This window comes from Hyposmocoma kahamanoa, unplaced genomic scaffold (genome assembly GCF_003589595.1).
Source record: "Hyposmocoma kahamanoa isolate Upper Pololo Valley unplaced genomic scaffold, ASM358959v1 158747, whole genome shotgun sequence".
Classification (NCBI taxonomy): Eukaryota; Metazoa; Arthropoda; class Insecta; order Lepidoptera; family Cosmopterigidae; genus Hyposmocoma; species Hyposmocoma kahamanoa.
This window is the reverse complement of record NW_020653570.1, coordinates 10,978-15,043: the sequence shown is the minus strand read 5'-3', so window position 1 is coordinate 15,043 and position 4,066 is coordinate 10,978.

The following is a 4,066-nucleotide window of genomic DNA, read 5'->3' as shown; positions in this document are numbered from 1 at the left end:
TGGAATGACTCGACCGTTTCTTAACCGATACCCATGAAATTTGAAGCTAGCATAAAAAATACTACACTACATAATAGTACGAGTACTACAGGTCGTGACGAAGTTCAAACTTTGAATTTCTATTTGTAACCTGAGATAATAGAGGTCAAAGATGTTACGTCTATAGGAAAAGTTATTCAATTCACTTCAATTATTCAATTGTCCAATTTTTGGGACGCGAATATGTAGAACTGAGAAAAAAATAAGAAAAATAATATAGTCTTCTGGGTTACGGAAGGAAATTCACATTCAGCCTAATATTATTTATGTTAAATTATTAATTCTGTACAACATTAGTGAAAATGAATTACGTACATTCATAGAGCAGGAAATTGTGAATAGAATTACGTTATAATTTAAATTTCCATCAATCGTAAGATACATAAATTTGCGCTACGTGATCGGAGTCACCAGTTCATGGCGTATTGCTGAAGTCTTTCAGATTTTTTTAGTTAGTGGTTGATTATAACGTGAGCGGACTTACAGATCCGAAACAAAATAAATATAATGTTTGTATTAGATTTACCATATAACACGATTTTTGTTTCTGGGTCATAACATTATTATGGGTTATAGCATTTTCTGGTTCTAACATAAAAACATGAAAAAGTTTTATTTTCCTTCAAAAATTTTGCTTTTGTGACCAGGATGACGAAAAGTTAAATTTTGCGTACCAAACAAATGTAAAATGTTTCGGGTTTCTCTTTATTTAAAGGCAAAAAGGGAATTTTATATCTAAAATCTATAGCATAAAAGTAATTTTTATAACAAAAAAAAAACCGACTTCAAACTTTGCTTATATGTACATAGAAACTGAAACTAAAAAGTAAAAAATAATTTTTTAAATTACTACTTTAAAGAAAATAAAATTGAAGGACAATATGTATATACAACATTAATGATACGTAATTGATACTTAAATATTTACAATATCTAATCAGTTCTTTTTGGAGTCGGTGCCAGCCAAGACAAGAAACACAATGGATACCTATTTACTTAATAATTTTTTATTACATATGAAGACAAGGTAACGGTCATACGACTCCAATATTGACAAAAAGTAAAGAAAGAAACTCGAGCAAAAAAAAAAAATAAAAAAAAAAAAAAAAAGCAATCCCGTAAATTAAAAAAAAATTGGTGCCTCCGAAAACTTAAAAATATCTAACAATTACTACATCCAAGCGCATTAAAAATTCCGTATTAAGACATAACTATCAACGACGTCTGCCCTCACGCGTCTGCCCGTGTTCGAGTCGTTCACTCAAGCAAGCTGCCCCCTTCCCACACCACTCGTGCTACCCGCTTGCCTGTCTGTCAGTAGTCTTGCTCTCTACTATTTGAATTCGTTCGATGTAAGTATTAATAATATTATAATTGGTAAATGTAATTACAACTCAATTTACAGTGGGTTTCTAGACTTGCATTGGCTGGCACCGACTCCAAAAATAACTGATTAGATATTGTAAATATTTAAGTATCAATTACGTATCATTAATGTTGTATATACATATTGTCCTTCAATTTTATTTTCTTTAAAGTAGTAATTTAAAAAATTATTTTTTACTTTTTAGTTTCAGTTTCTATGTACATATAAGCAAAGTTTGAAGTCGGTTTTTTTTTGTTATAAAAATTACTTTATTTTTCAATTTTTAGTGGTAGAGTGAATGCAATTTGCTAATTTGCTAAAAATGGGTAGACCTTCTAAGCGCGTTGCGCAAATGAGACAGCGCCGTTTGGAGGAAACTTGTGTAGACAAGAACGAGCGTTTAAAAAGAAATAGATAGAAATGCTGTTAATATTTCAAACGAGAGTCTTGAGCAGCGGGACAATAGACTTTCTCGAATGAAGGAACATACGCATTTTTCCCGGCTTAATGAAAGCTCAGAAAGTCGTGAACGTTTATCAAACGAAACCGAAGAGCAACGTTCTCATCGGCTCGACTTGATACACGCGCGTTTATCAAACGAAACCGAGGAGCGACGTTCTCATCGGCTCGACTTGATACACGCGCGTGTAATTCCATCAGCGAAGTCACCTGATATAGGAATGTGTCGCCGCTCACAAAGCAACTCCAGCTGAGCCGTCGTTAATTCTCCAACCCGCAAGCTATTCAAAAGATGAATGAACTCAATGTCATTTTGTTGACGCATATTCAACGTAAGTTCGCAAAATGAGAATAGCTGTCCGTATATTCCCCACTGTTAGACAAGTTGACACATATAATGAAAAAATGACAACTGAAAATGCCAAGGTACACCGTACGTACAGAATAAATACTGTAGACGAGTCTCGTGAGGCGGCAACTTATGGCAGAAAGCCACCAGACAATGCTATTCCTAAAGACATTAATAACTGCGGTGGTTTTCTACCAACTATTAATTTGGGTGTCGAATCGGGAGTTATGTTAAGGCGTAATATTTCCGTATCCGATGGGCTTGTGAATGGAGCTATGGGTATTGTTAAAAAAATTTAATGGCCGGCTCTCCGAAGAGATCAAATGGAGGAAGGCGAGTTACCTGAAGCTGTACTTATAAAATTTGATGACGCGAGTATTGGACTAAGAATGAAAGATGATGACGGTTGCGTAGCCGTTTCACCTGTTTGCACAAAATTTCAAGCACAAAAAGGATATGGAGATGTCGAGCGCAGAATGTTACCGCTCATCTTAAACTGGGCAGTAACTGTCCATAAATTACAAGGTACCACCCTTGATAAAGCAGTAATTGATTTAGGAAAAAATAATTTTGTAAAAGGACAAATTTATGTGGCCCTCAGTCGCTTAAAAACTTTAGAAGGCATAGTTGTCTGATTTGGATGCAAATAAATTATTAAGTCGACCCCATGACGAAAAAGCTTTGACCGAAATGACGAGGCTGCGTAATCTCTCCAAATACTAGTTTTGATTTATATTAATACCACAAATGACAGTTCCATAAAAATATTAAGATCTGTCTTGCTGCTAGTACCCCGTTTTCGTTGTGTTCGTTCCATGGCTTGAGGAAGCAAAAGCAGGAAAATTGAAAAGCAGGTAGTCCTCGATCGAATCATATGAGCCCAGACACAATGTAGTTACTGTACACTATTGAGGAGTTCCTCTCATCCGTTTGCCACTTCCATCATCATATCAACTTTAGATGACCATAACATTTTATTTCCTTTGTTATTACACTTATGTGCCAAGTTTTATTACAATCGGTTAACGGAAAGTGCGCGAAACCGGATTCATCACCCTAGTTTATCACCCTTAGGGGTGAAATATTTTCTTCAAATTCAAATGGGACCAATGCTGGGGTACCATCTTTCCAACAAAAAAGAATCATCAAAAAAAAACTTACTGTCGAATTGAGAACCTCGTCCTTTTTTTGAAGTCGGTTAAAAATCGGTTCACAAATGCTGGAGTTATTGTGGAACATACATATTACAATACAGTAGAAGAAAGAACCTCCTCCTTCTTTTTTAAATCGGTTAAAACAAATAAAAATTTATTTCTTCATTGGTGGCCTCTGACGACTACGAATCACAATTACTTTTAAAAAATTTTGAAAGGTCGTTGTAAGCACCAAGAAATGATTGCTTGTCAAGTCACCAACCAGTTGAATGTGGATAGCCTTTGTCGTGGAACATACTAAAAGGGCTATGTACATCTTCACCAGCCTATATCCACGACCTTGACGACTAGCAGTTAAGTTCACTTATTTTCTTGATTTGAAGGTTATATATTTTTGAATTCAGGTAGACAAAATCCGGCTTCTAGGACCGTGCACGGGACTTAACATAGGAGAATAAAAAAATTGGTGTTCACTACTTAAAGTACTCGCATAGTAAAATCAACTATTAAAACAATTGCTCCGTATAAAGTTTAGGCGCTATTTGTATAATAAATCTTCATGCGTGAACAGCCACCCTTAGAGGTGGAATATTTCCTTGAAATTGAAATGGGACCACATCCAAGGTACCCTCTTTCCAACAAAAAAAGAATCATCGAAATCGGTTCACAAATACCGGAGTTATCGCGTAACATACATAC